Genomic DNA, 14,856 nt, shown 5'->3' with positions numbered 1-14,856 from the left:
GTTCTTCCTTGAACTCGTTGAGTTCATCTTCAGCATATGAGTGCGTCCAGTCTATGACTCGCCGAGTTGTAAGAACAACTCGTCGAGTTCATCTTCAAAGATTGGGAGATTGCCTTGGACTCACCGAGTTTGTTCTAGCACTCGTCGAGTCCCATGATTCCCAGGTCCCTTAAGAGCCCAAACAACTAAGGGACCTTACACACTCTCATCTGGTCCATCGACAGAAGGGATTTGGTGGTCATTACACCCCGACTCGCCCAGTCCTAAGAACAACTCACCGAGTACATCCTTGACCATTACTATACAGTCGATTTAAATGGGTCTTAACACATCAAAACTATAGATCTGGCCTCCTAATGTCCATTTTACACGTAAAGCCTCAAGCTTGGTGCACATGCATGGGATCTTTGGCTCAAAAAGCCATAAAAGATGGTCTACAAGATACATGGGGTGTTTATGGCGACAAAGTGGGCACCTTTATGCCATAAAGACCCCCAATGACCCTAGATCTGAAGCACAAATTCACTTCTTATACTCAATCCCGAATACATCCTTACTAGGGCTTAGAAAGATGAAGAAAAAGTCCAAAATCAAGATCTAGACAATGAATAGACAAGGTTTCAGCTTTATACCTCTAATAAGCTGGAAATATGCTCAAAAATCTCGATCTTCTTGTTTCCCCTTGATCTCACAAGCCTCCTTCTACTCTTCAAGCTTCAATCACACAAAGTAACACCACAAGGCTCAAGAACACACTAAAAACGGCTAGGATTTGGAGTTAGGGTTTGCTCTGGACAATGGGGGCTGAGTTGAGGGGTTATAATGTGTTTAAATAGGGTGCAAACCCTCAATTTAGGGTTTCACTCAAACAGCGTCTACTCGCCGAGTCGGTCTCCCGACTCGTCGAGTAGACTACTTAAACTTCCCGCTGATCACGACTCTACTCGACGAGTTGGGCCTCTAACTCGTAGAGTCCCAGAGAAAATGTAACATCCCGAAATTCAGGTACAGCTATTTAACCCTTATCTTTTGTCATGTTGTTAAAGTTAGCCCTTGAGTGAAAAGTTGTAGCAAATGAGTACGTTGGACGTACTCAAGAGTACGCTACGCGTACTCATATGCTTACTTTGGACGTGGACGCTGCTAGGTACGTTGGGCGTACCAAAGATTACACTGGGCGTAATCGGCCCAGGTGTAAAACCTAATTTGGAGCTTGTGCACTATAAAAAGAATGCTATGGCCTGGACCTCAGCGTCCATTCCAGAGAGTGAAACCCTAAAAGAGAGTCCTCCTTCGTTTCTACCTAGTGTGTTGGTATTTTAAGCTTCTAACTGTCTTTTCAAGGTGGTGGAAGAGAAGAAGAAGCCATTTTGGAAGCTAGAAGTTGTGGGAAAGAGTAGATCCGAGCTTTTTAGAGGTTGGAGCTTCTTCCTGAGGTAAAAAGCTCAAAACTTGCTTTGTCATTTGTGTTGTGTGCTTCTTGGACCAATTTCTAGGGTTTTTGGTCCCAAGATGGAGACTTTATGAGCAAAAGGTCTCCATTGGCCTAGATCTATCATATTTCAGGACTATATGAGTTGTATGTTCATAAAAATGCAATCTTGGACGTAAATAGTGAGCCATGCATGAGATCTAGACCTTTGGAGGAGAAAGGAAAGGTGTTAGAGGGTGTAGGGACCTTTACAGCCATGCAAAGGCTTAAAGGTTCCGACTTTACGGGTTAAGAGGTTTAAGGAGAGTCAGATCTGGAAGTTGAAGGAGTGTCTTAACCGTTTAAGACCAAAATCCAAGGAAGGCTGAAACTGAGATTTACGATGGGCGTAAATCTCAGTAAGCGCCGCGTAAGGGTCCGAGACCCCGATTCTGGATCACCGGAGTACGCCCCGCGTACAAGAGCTGGTACGCGCCGCGTACTGCCCTGTTGACTTTCGTTGACTTTTAGGGTTTTGGTCAACATTTGGACTTTTGGGTCAAGGAGGGGTAAAATGGTCTTTTACCCTTCTGTGGGATTGTAGAAAGGAATATAGTCTAGCCTTGAGAGCCGTTAATGATTTGAAATAATTACTTTATGTGATTAGGCGGGGCTAGGTCGTTGTTTCGAGATTCAGGGATATCGAGATCTAGACCTTTGGAGGAGAAAGGAAAGGTGTTAGAGGGTGTAGGTACCTTTACAGCCATGCAAAGGCTTAAAGGTTCCGACTTTACGGGTTAAGAGGTTTAAAGAGAGTCAGATCTGGAAGTTGAAGGAGTGTCTTAACCGTTTAAGACCAAAATCCAAGGAAGGCTGAAACTGAGACCTACGCTGGGCGTAAATCTCAGTACGCGTCGCGTAAGGGTCCGAGACCCCGATTCTGGATCACCGGAGTACGCCCCGCGTACAAGAGCTGGTACGCGCCGCGTACTGCCCTGTTGACTTTCGTTGACTTTTAGGGTTTTGGTCAACATTTGGACTTTTGGGTCAAGGAGGGGTAAAATGGTCTTTTACCCTTCTGTGGGATTGTAGAAAGGAATATAGTCTAGCCTTGAGAGCCGTTAATGATTTGAAATAATTACTTTATGTGATTAGGCGGGGCTAGGTCGTTGTTTCGAGATTCAGGGATATCGAGCACGTGAGTTACTAGACATCATACGAGGTGAGTCTTCTCACTATACTGTACCTGGAAGGGTACCTACGTGTGACCGAAAGGTCTTGTATGCTATGAGATGCATGTGCTATATGCGGTTATGTGATATGTATGTGCTATATGCGGTTTTGTGATATATATGTGTTATGTATGTTATGTATGGTATGGACCGGAAGGTTAAGAGGTTACGGACCGGAAGGTCGATACGGGTAGGACCGGAAGGTCTACCGGGATTTGGGACGGAAGTCGCCTGAGACACATGGATCGGAAGATCCTATAGAGTTATGGCCTGGAAAGGCGTATGTGCGCTATGTGGTATTTTGGGGAACTCACTAAGCATTTATGCTTACAGTTGTTGTGATACGTGTTTCAGGTACTAGCGAGGACCGTAAAAAGGCGCCGACGTGATCCGTACACACTGAGAGGATTTCTGTATTTAGAGATCTTGGGATTTGTTATTATGTTATCATGTGATACATTGGATTACTCTGATATTTTATGAATGAAAGTATGTTTTAGAAATGAAAATTTGTTTTGAAAATTCACGTCGTTACAAGTTGGTATCAGAGCCTTGGTTTGAGGGATTCGGGTGCATCTTCGGATGAATCTGAACTCAAACTGAGGAATTGAGAAAGTTTTTCATAAAATAAACAATTTTTCTTAAAAGAGTAAAAGATTTTGAGAAAGGCAGAAGGAAGCAGTGTGTACGATCAGCCAGCGCCTGAACGGTGATTTCCCAAAATACCCTTACATTATGTGTTATGAGATATGTTATGATATGATATGCATGCTAGAGTTGGCTAGGTATTCATATTAGGACTAGAGTGGCCTGATTTTGTGATGCCTTAGCCTAGGAGGGTTTTCGCTGCTATTCGATGCTTAAGAGCGAGTAGGTAGCAGTGAGGAGCTGATGAGGGGTCTACCGAAGGGTAGCCAATGCCAGTGAGATATAGAGTGCTTGTGATCTGGGATCCAAGGAGGAGGACTTAGAGTGAATGCTGATGCGGTGTGGACGGTAGTATAGGGCCCGTACTACTGAAGGCACCGGAGCAGTGCGCACCCTAAGTAAGAATCCTTTGGGTACCAAGGAACAAGTGAGGTGAGTTATCGAGTGCGAGTCTACTCGAGCGAGTTTCTGATATTTTTATGTTATATTTCAGAGACATCATGGTTGGGACACGTCACAGACCTGATCCGAGTGGCGTGAGTGATGAGGAGCTTCGTCAGATGATCCACGATGAGGTGGCGGCGGCGATTAGGGTCAAGATTCCGGAGATGTTTGGGTCTATCAAGACCACACTGATTGAGACTTTCGATGAGCGGTACGCCGCGGTGACTGAGGCTGCTGCTGCTGCAGCTACTGCAGCTGTGGCTGCTGCCAGGCCTCAGGGAGGTGACTCGTTGTTGTTTCGGGAGTTCAGCAACACGAAGCCACCCGAGTTTGATGGGACGCAGGATCCGATCGCTGCGATGAGATGGATTGTTGATATCGAGGGATGCTTCTACACGTGTTCATGTCCGGAGCACCTGAGGGTACAGTTCGCGCTGAACCAGCTTCGCTTGGGAGCGAAGGACTGGTGGAAGTTCGTGACGGCGAGCTTCACTCTTGCAGAGATTTTAGAGGTGACCTGGGAGAGGTTCACCACTATGTTCAGAGACGAGTATGTTCCCCCGGTGGACATGGAACGGTTGGTTCAGGAGTTCTTGACCCTCAAACAGGGTACTGATTCTGTTACTGTGGTTACCAGGAAGTTTCATGAGAGGGCGATGTTCTACCCTGAGCATGTGTCTACTGAGCAGGCACGCATGAGCCGATATTTGGGCATTCTGAGGAGGGATATCCAGGAGTTCGTGTCGAACTCGACTTATCGGACATTTGCTGAGCTTCAGGCAAATGCCTGGAAGAGGGAGATTGAGTTAGAGACACAGGCCAGGGAGGAGGCCGAGTCTCAGGGGACGGATCGGCGGCCGGCACAGTCTCAGCCGGCAGCCAAGCGGGCCAAGTCCGCTGATACGAGATTTGGAGGCCAGAAGGGCCGCACTTGCGGAAAGTGCGGCAAGGGACATGATGGGGTCTGTCGATCGGGGACTTGCTACAAATGTGGCAAGGAGGGGCATATCGCCAAGGATTGCCCCAATGGATTCATGGTTTGCTTTCATTGCAACCAGACTGGCCATCGGAAGGCCGAGTGCCCGCAGTTACAGCATGGATCAGCACGGGGATCTGCACCTGCTGCCAGAGCTACCGAGGTTCGGCCAGTGAAGGCCGAGGCGCCGAAGGCTCGAGGGAGAGCCTTCCAGTTGACAGCGGAGGAGGTCCGCGCAGCGCCCGATGTCGTGGCTGGTATGTATTCTTTCATTCATTTATGTTGAGTTGAGATATTGTGCTTATATGATGATATGTGTAGGTACTTTTCTTGTGAGTTTTGTGCCTGCCTTAATATTATTTGACTCGGGTGCGAGTCGATCGTTTGTGTCGATTGCATTTAGTCGGCACATCTGTAGCAGACGAGAGGCGTTGAGTCGACCTCTGCGAGTTTCCATAGCTGACGAGCGAGCGGTGTATGCTACGAAGATGATACGAGGATGTGTACTCGAGATCTTCAGTGTTGAGTTCCCGATAGATCTGGTCCCGATAGCGATGGGGGACGTGTGTGTCATAGTGGGCATGGATTGGTTGAGCCGATTTGGGGCTGTGATAGACTGCGAGCAACAGTTGGTGACGATACGAGACCCCAGTGGGGGAGTACTTACGGTGTACGGCGAGGGTACCCGATGTGGATCAGCGTTTTGTTCGGCTGCCAGAGCGAGGCAGAGTTTACAGCAGGGCTGCAGCGGGTTTGTAGCCTATGTGATGGACACACGAGAGAGGCTGCTGGGAGGCCAAATTTGGTGGATGACGTTGCGATAGTGTGTGAGTTCCCGGATGTTTTTCCCGAGGAGTTGCCGGGTGTGCCTCCCAAGAGGCAGGTTGAGTTCCGCATTGATTTGGTTCCGGGGGCAGCGACTATCGCCAAGGTGCCTTATCGTCTTGCGCCGCCAGAGATGCAAGAGTTATCCTTGCAGCTTCAGGAGCTGCTGGGGAAGGGGTTTATTCGACCGAGTAGCTCGCCATGGGGAGCGCCGATCCTTTTTGTCAAGAAAAAGGATGGTTCACACCGTATGTGTATTGATTACCGGGAGTTGAACAAGTTGATGGTCAAGAACCGTTATCCATTACCGAGGATCGACGATTTGTTCGATCAGTTGCAGGGAGCGTCTTGGTTCTCCAGGATCGATTTGAGGTCTGGATATCATCAGATGAGAGTGCGCGATGAGGATATCCAGAAGACGGCGTTCAGGACTCGTTATGGGCATTACGAGTTCGTGGTGATGCCTTTTGGGCTCACCAATGCACCAGCAGCGTTCATGGATCTCATGAACAGGGTGTGTAGACCGATGTTGGATCGTTCGGTGATCGTGTTCATCGACGATATACTGGTGTATTCGAGATCTAGAGAGCAGCACGAGGAGCATCTGAGAAAGATTCTCGGAGTATTGAGGACGGAGAGGCTTTATGCCCAATTCTCCAAGTGCGAGTTCTGGTTACGAGAGGTCCATTTCTTAGGGCATCTTGTCAACCAGAATGGGATTTTGGTCGATCCGGCCAATATTGAGGCGGTTATGAGGTGGGAGGTGCCGAGATCTCCCACTGAGATCAGGAGTTTTCTTAGATTGGCCGGCTACTATCGGAGATTTATCAGAGATTTTTCCAAGATCGTCGTGCCTCTCACCAGGTTGACCCGGAAGGGTGTTGCTTTTTCATGGGGTCCGGAGCAGCAGACCTCATTTGAGACACTTCGCCAGAAGTTATGCGAAGCCCCTGTGTTAGCCCTGCCCGAAGGGATGGAGGATTTTGTGGTGTACTGTGACGCATCGATATCAGGGTTGGGTGCGGTGCTTATGCAGAGAGGGCATGTGATAGCATATGCATCGAGGCAGCTGAAGCCTCATGAGACGAGGTATCCCACCCACGATCTGGAATTGGGGGCGGTGGTGTTCGCCCTCAAGATCTGGCGTCACTATTTGTACGGGGTTCGGTGTACCATATACACGGACCATAAGAGCTTGAAGTATTTGATGGATCAGCCCAATCTGAATATGCGTCAGAGGAGATGGTTGGACGTGGTGAAGGATTACGATTTTGAGATCCTGTACCACCCGGGCAAAGCTAATGTTGTAGCTGATGCGCTGAGTCGTAGGGCGGAAAGTGCCCCGATTCGAGGCACTTGTATGAGATTGACAGTGATGACCCCGGTGTTGGACACCATTCGGGAGGCCCAGGCAGAGGCCGTGAGACTGGAGAACCGCAAGAGGGATCGGGTGATTGGGCAGGTACCTGGGTTTGTTACCGATAGTCGAGGGCTGATGACCTTTCAAGGTCGGATTTGGGTGCCGTATGCAGGCGGGTCACGTACCATTCTGATGGAGGAGGCGCATAGATCGAGGTTCTCGATCCATCCCGGGGCCACAAAGATGTATTTGGACCTGAAAAAATATTATTGGTAGCCATGTATGAAGAGGGATGTCGCGTGGTTTGTCGAGAGGTGCTTGACCTGTCGCAGGGTTAAGGCCGAGCACCAGCGTCCGCATGGCAAGTTGCAGCCACTTGAGGTTCCCCAGTGGAAGTGGGAACAGATTTCCATGGATTTCATCACCAAATTGCCGAGGACCGCGAGGGGTGTCGATGCAATTTGGGTGATCGTCGACCGGCTGACGAAGAGCGCGCATTTTCTTGCTATCAGTGAGAGCTCTTCTGCGGAGAGGCTGGCGGAGTTGTATGTGAGGGAGGTGGTATCACGACATGGGGTGCCGATCTCGATTGTGTCAGATCGAGATGTACGCTTCACTTCCAGGTTCTGGAAGAAGTTTCACGAGGAGTTGGGCACGAGGTTGCATTTCAGTACCGCTTACCACCCCCAGACGGATGGACAGAGTGAGCGGACGATTCAGACGCTCGAGGACATATTTCGAGCATGTGTGTTGGACTTCGGAGGAAGTTGGGACACGTATCTGCCGTTGGCTGAGTTTTCCTACAACAACAGCCACCATTCCAGTATTGGTATGCCTCCCTTCGAGTTGTTGTATGGGAGGAGGTGTCGGACTCCCATCTGTTGGGGAGAGGTGGGGCAGCGTGTGATGGGCTGCACTGAGATAGTGCTTCAGACGACAGAGCAGATACAGCAGGTTAGGCAGAGGTTGTTGACAGCTCAGAGTCGCCAGAAAAGTTACGCGGATAAACGACGATCCGAGCTCGAGTTTCAGGTCGGGGATTTTGTACTCCTGAAGGTGTCTCCTTGGAAAGGAGTGATTCGATTCAGGAAGAGGGGCAAACTGGGGCCCCGGTATATTGGGCCGTTTAGGGTGACCGCGAGGGTGGGCAGGGTAGCATATCGGTTGGAGCTACCTGAGGAGCTGAGCCAGATTCATGATACCTTCCACGTGTCTCAGTTGAGGAAGTGTATAGTCGACAAGTCAGCGGTGGTACCACTGGAGGATATTCAGGTGGATACAATCCTGAATTATGCTGAGAGGCCAATCGCGATTGTGGATCGAAAGATCAAGGTTCTGAGGAATAAGGAGGTGCCCCTGGTTCAGGTCCAGTGGCAACATCGGAGAGGATCCGAGCTGACTTGGGAGACAGAGTCAGAGATGCGGGAGCAGCATACGGAGTTGTTTGCAGCATGAGACTTCGAAGGCGAAGTCTGGTTCTAGTGGGGGAGAATTGTAACATCCCGAAATTCAGGTACAACTATTTAACCCTTCTCTTTTGTCAAGTTGTCAAAGTTACCCTTGAGTGAAAAGTTGTAGCAAATGAGTATGCTGGGCGTACTCAAGAGTACGCTGCGCGTACTCATGCGCTTACTTTGGACGCGGACGCTGCTAGGTACACTGGGAGTACCAAAGATTACGCTGGGCGTAATCGGCCCAGGTGTAAACACTAATTTGGGGCTTGTGCACTATAAAAGGAATGCTATGGCCTGGACCTCAGCCTCCATTCCAGAGAGTGAAACCCTAAAAGAGAGTCCTCCTTCGTTTTCTAGCTAGTGTGTTGGTATTTTAAGCTTCTAAGTGTCTTTTCAAGGTGGTGGAAGAGAAGAAGAGGCCATTTTGGAAGCTAGAAGTTGTGGGAAAGAGTAGATCCGAGCTTTTCAGAGGTTGGAGCTTCTTCCTGAGGTAAAAAGCTCAAAACTTGCTTTTTCATTTGTGTTGTGTGCTTCTTGGACCAAGTTCTAGGGTTTTTGGTCCCAAGATGGAGACTTTATGAGCAAAAGGTCTCCATTAGCCTAGATCTATCATATTTCAGGACTATATGAGTTGTATGTTCATAAAAATGCAATCTTAGACGTAAATAGTGAGCCATGCATGAGATCTAGACCTTTGGAGGAGAAAGGAAAGGTGTTAGAGGGTGTAGGGACCTTTACAGCCATGCAAAGGCTTAAAGGTTCCGACTTTATGGGTTAAGAGGTTTAAGGAGGGTCAGATCTGGAAGTTGAAGGAGTGTCTTAACCGTTTAAGATCAAAATCCAAGGAAGGCTGAAACTGAGACTTACGCTGGGCGTAAATCTCAGTACGCGCCGCGTAAGGGTCCGAGACCCCGATTCTGGATCACCGGAGTACGCCCCGCGTACAAGAGCTGGTACGCGTCGTGTACTGCCCTGTTGACTTTTAGGGTTTTGGTCAACATTTGGACTTTTGGGTCAAGGAGGGGTAAAATGGTCTTTTACCCTTCTGTGGGATTGTAGAAAGGAATATAGTCTAGCCTTGAGAGTCGTTAATGATTTGAAATAATTACTTTATGTGATTAGGCGGGGCTAGGTCGTTGTTTCGAGATTCAGGGATACCGAGCACGTGAGTTACTAGACATCATACGAGGTGAGTCTTCTCACTATACTGTACCTGGAAGGGTACCTACGTGTGACCGGAAGGTCTTGTATGCTATGAGATGCATGCGCTATATGCGGTTATGTGATATGTATGTGCTATATGCGGTTATGTGATATATATGTGCTATGTATGTTATGTATGGTATGAACCGGAAGGTCAAGAGGTTACGGACCGGAAGGTCGATACGGGTAGGACCGTAAGGTCTACCGGGATTTGGGACGGAAGTCCCCTGAGACACATGGATCGGAAGATCCTATAGAGTTATGGCCTGGAAAGGCGTATGTGCGGTATGTGGTATTTTGGGGAACTCACTAAGCATTTATGCTTACAGTTGTTGTGATACGTGTTTCAGGTACTAGCGAGGACCGTGGAAAGGCGTCGGCGTGATCCGTACACACTGAGAGGATTTATGTATTTAGAGATCTTGGGATTTGTTATTATGTTATCATGTGATACATTGGATTACTCTGATATTTTATGAATGAAAGTATGTTTTAGAAATGAAAAATTGTTTTGAAAATTCACGTCGTTACAGAAAACATAAGAATACTTGAATTAAAGGCATACCAGGAATCGGGTGTTACATTTTGCATTTCATACAATGCACCAATCTTATTGGATGAGCAAGGCCACCTTAACGAAAAAAACTGTAGCCTAAATTAGATTAAGGCTCACCATTGCAATCAACCCCTATGGTTCTTCAATTCTTCAATGGTCATCCTATAGTTTATAATCTTGATGTTTTCCATGTCTGTAAATATTATGCGAAAAAAAAGCAAATAGTAAATAATGGAAAGATGAATTTCCGAAATATTTGGCCAGGGTAGATCGTTATCGTAACCTCTGTTGAAGAATCTGGGAAGATCAATCAATCGTGAAGTAAAAAAGATAAATCATCAGCAATTGATCTAAAGATTACCCGCAATAATTAAACGTGAAAATATTTAGCCAAGAGAGGACCATAGAGTAAATCACTAAGAGAAAAAATGGAATTAGCGGCGCCAAAAGTCGCCGCTAAAGGCAATAGCAGCGACAAGTTGCCGGTAAAAAGTCTTCGGTATTGCTCTGTCGCTATTGCTTAAAATCACGCCGGTAAAACCATGTCGCTGCTAATGTTGTTGTCGCTGGTAATAGCCTATGTCGTCACTAATGCTCTTGTCACCGGTAATTCCTTCTGTGGCCGGTAATAACACTTTTTTTTAAATCAACAATTTTGGGTGCCAAAAAACCGATACATAATAACAACAAATGCAAAAAAAATTACATAATAACATCCGATTAGCTACAAAATAGTGTTATAATTAATTTCATACCAAAATAAACACCCAAAGTTTTATAATTCCAACAAGTACCGAAGTGTCATCACAAGTCTAACATACAAAACACAAACTAATTATCCAACGAACCATCATCTCCGTTCCCATCGATTCCTCCTTGATCTTTCCCCGATTGAAAAAACGCATAAAGTTCCTCCCTATACGTCGGGTCGTTAAGAATTTCCCGTAGATTTTCCAACTACATGATAAATAACAACATATTTAAACTTATAAGTTAAATTATTAAACATAAACAAAAACTACCAAATTACATTGCTATTTCTTGCATTTAAATACAAGAAATACCAAAAGTACATTGCTATATCTTGTACTTGGGACAAAAACACAATTACCAAATCAACATAAATTTATTTGTGCCAAACTACATTGCTATTTTTAAACTAGGGACAAAAAACCAAAATACATTGTTATTTCTTGCATTTAAAACATAAACACAATTACCAAATCAACATGCATTTATTGATCATTATATAGATACACGAGACTTTGAAATTAAATAATCTACTCTTTTTATGCTAAAGAACCTTAAATACAAGAAATACCAAAGTACATTGCTATTTCTTGCACTTAAATACACTAAATACTTAAAAAATCATTGCTATTTCTTGCACTTTGGACAAAAACACAATTACTAAATCAACATGCATTTATTGATGCCAAAATATATTGATATTTTTAAACTAAGACAAAAAAACCAATTACCAAAGCTTTTAGCAAATAATCATCACAAACCAAAATTACCAAATCAACATGCATTTATTGAAATTAAATAATCTTGTTTTACTTGTGATGGCTGTGATGAGTATGGTGGTGGTTGTGATGGTTGTGCAGTCGGCGGGATAGCAGAAGGTTGTCGGCCAGTGCATGTGATATGGCGAAGCCGTTCACGTAATACTCTCTCGAAAGTAGCTCTTTTTTCGGTGGGTGTTAACTCACATTCTCCTTCTGGCCCTTCTGTTTGTTCTAAGAGCTCTTCCACTAACCGATTTTGTGTTTTCCAAAAGTGAATAACAATTAAGTATAAATAAACACTTAATTATATGATAAAAATATAATAAAATGCTTACGTATTGTTGTTCTGCCTCGACATTAACAAATACATCATTCTTATCGGTATGAGCCTTGCAAAACGTTTCTACTCTCTTCATGTTATGTTTAACATGACAAATTAGCTTATATTTTAAATAAATAATAAAAATTAAAAATTAGATATTTTAAAAAAATAATTACATATCGTACGTTACCTTTTTATAGCAAGTACGGCTATACGAGCTCGACCCCCACGGTTGACGATCGTTTGCTGTCCACGGATTTTTTGTTCCCTTCCGAAGAAGTTGTTTAGAAACACTCAAATGTTTTTCTCGAATTATCAACCTCCATATGACATGGGGATGGGGTGGTTAATGCTCTTGGGATATCCTCATACCCTCCGACTTTCAAAAAATATTCTTTTGCATCAGCTTTACACTCTCGCCAACCTTTTACCGTTTCAAAACTCTTTAACAACATAGTAGCATCTGGATCCCGGGACATCCGATCCAAATCAAACTTCGTCTACAAAAACAACAAAAAAGAAGTTATCCAAGTAAAAAACCAGTCATAATTAACCATATAAAATATTCTTATATAAATAATGTACCCCTAAATACTGTTTTATTGTATCATTTATATTGGGGGAAACTTTTTTCCATGTCCACTTATCAAAAAGGACCATCCGCCACATGATTTTCCCAACTTTGCGTGCAAACATGTCCTTCAGCTCTCCTATGTGATCATATGCTATATCCCCATCATAGTCTATGTCAATCAGTTTGCCCTTATTGTTTAAGAGCGCTCTTTCGAGCTTAATGTTATTCACTTTTCCTCATACTCTCCTGTATGGCACATCATACACAGCTACAAATATAAGAAAAAATTATTAGAAACGGTATTTTATAATAACTAAATAAAAAAAAGTAAATAAAAAAAATTCATAATAAGATTTATCATCCTGCTCATGATGACCAACACCTCTACCGCCTGGGAAAAGTGGGTCCTGGGCTCCATCGCCCCCATGTCAACGACCCATAACAGCAACCATGGTGTACAAAAACAAGAGCCATATCGATGCCATTTGCTGAAAAATTATAAGACATACAAATACAAATTCTATTACAAATACACATTACATAGGAATAAACATTTCTATTTAAACTAGGAATCCAAATAAAGTTTCTATTACAAATACGCATTACATAAGAACTATTCTAATCATAATTTTCCTCATATCCTTCGGTGTCATCTTCGGTATCATAATCAGAACCAGTCTCATCATAATTAGTCTCACAATCAGAAACATCATTAACTCTACCAGTTGGCGGAGGAACTTAAGTTGCACTCTCTACATCAACAACGACTCTAGGCATGTTTTGAAAGTATATGTTGAAATCGATAAAAAGTGGAGCATTGGATGATGACATATTTTGAACTACGTCGACATTGTCAACATTTTCGTGTGAGCCATTGTCAACATTTTAGACAGAGTCATTGTAAACAAGTTGGACACGATCATCATTCGATGGTAGATCCCAACTACTCTGATGATTAAATTGCTCGACGACACACCGATTGTAGAACACTTGTTTGGCTTTTGAAGCATATATGAGTTGATCATCATTGTATGCTTCGCGTCGTGTGTTGATACTGGTGAATTTATCAACAAAAACAACACTTGTTTGAGTATAAAACCACTTGCATCGAAATAGTACAGTTGAATAATCATGTGTATTCCACAACTCTATAATCTCTTCTAATTGGACATAATATTTCTCGCCTTTCTCATTCGCCTTTAAACCCAAGAGTTTTGTGTTGTGCGTTGTGTCTCACAACTAAGTACCATAAACCTAACACCGTTGACTATGCATGCGGTGTAAGTATAAGCATTCATTTGCGGACCCATTGTAAGAGCTGAAAACTCTTTGTGGAATTATGTAGAGTTTTATGTTTTCATTTGATGAACCTAACAAATATAAAGTAAATGTAATATGTATTCTTTAGATCAATGAAACAAATTTCTTTCATAATTTGTTTTACCATTTCACGAAACCAATTAGTAAATTCGCTCTTTTCATCACTTTGGGGATGTTCAAATTTAAATTTCCTACGTTGACGAAAAAAAGATATAGAATTCATAGATGTAAAAAGATAAAAAGAAAAAAATTAAGGATGAAAGTTAAAGATAAGAACAGTTACTTGATATATTGTCTGACTTTTTCACAGCTATTCAGTACAAGCCATTCCATGTTACGCATTTACGTTAAATTAAAAGTTTTGATTAGATTTGCGATGGTCGATCGTCATTTAGACTCAAACATCCAAACCTTTGTTTTTTCAACGACGACATCTTCATTTCTTTCAGGTCGATTGAATTGATTTTTCACATCTCGAAGGTCCATGGAAGAAAATGATAAAGCTTCTTCAGCAACATAACCCACAGCTATAGAACCTTTCGGCCGATGTAACATCCCGTTTAATTTAAAATAAAATAAATAAAATAAGTAAAACAAATAAATAAATAATAAAACCTAAAACACCAAGATGTATTATATTATGTTAGCTCCAAATCCGTAATAATTTATCAGAGTATTAGCGCAAGGAGTTAAATGTAATAAATTCTGGAAATCAAGGGATAAAGTGTAACTTTTGGACTAGTTATGAATAGATTTGTGGAAGTTGGGTGCTTTTTAGTAACTTTTGGACTTTAATTGAAAGAATTTTTGGAAGCAGGGGGCTATAGAGTAAATTATGGATTTAATTTGAAAACCATCTGGGAAGGAGGGACTGAAAGTTTAAAAATGGACATAAGTTTGAAATGAAGGAGAAGGGGCTAAAACCTGTATCCCCTTCCCTTGGCCTTTAGTTTAAACGACTCCACAAACCCTAACCCTAAGTTGTGTTGCAGCCGCCACCCTTATCCCTCCATATCTCCA

Source organism: Lactuca virosa, chromosome 2 (assembly GCF_052849685.1).
Source record: "Lactuca virosa cultivar CGN04683 chromosome 2, Lactuca_virosa_CGN04683_v6, whole genome shotgun sequence".
NCBI classification, from domain to species: domain Eukaryota; kingdom Viridiplantae; phylum Streptophyta; class Magnoliopsida; order Asterales; family Asteraceae; genus Lactuca; species Lactuca virosa.
Note: the sequence above shows the minus strand (reverse complement) of the source record.